This window comes from Coregonus clupeaformis, unplaced genomic scaffold (genome assembly GCF_020615455.1).
Source record: "Coregonus clupeaformis isolate EN_2021a unplaced genomic scaffold, ASM2061545v1 scaf0138, whole genome shotgun sequence".
Lineage (NCBI taxonomy): Eukaryota > Metazoa > Chordata > Actinopteri > Salmoniformes > Salmonidae > Coregonus > Coregonus clupeaformis.
In genome coordinates, this window is record NW_025533593.1 from 632,166 (window position 1) to 632,500 (window position 335).

Here is a 335-nt window from a genome sequence, read left to right on the forward strand (position 1 = left end):
GTTGGTTCTGGAGTCTCTGCTGCAGATCACCTTGCCAACCCTCCTACAGTCTAGGAACACAGGTAAGAGTGTGTGTGTGTGTATGTGTGTGTGATAGTTTGTGTGTGAGACAGAGAGAGCAAGTAAGCAAGCAATGTACACTACACAATGTACGTATATATACACACTACCGGTCAAAAGTTTTAGAACACCTACTCATTCAAGGGTTTTTCTTTATTTTGTACTATTTTCTACATTGTAGAATAATAGTGAAGACATCAAAACTATGAAATAGCACTTATGGAATCATGTAGTAACCCAAAAAAGTTTTAAACAAATCAAAATATTTTTTTTTG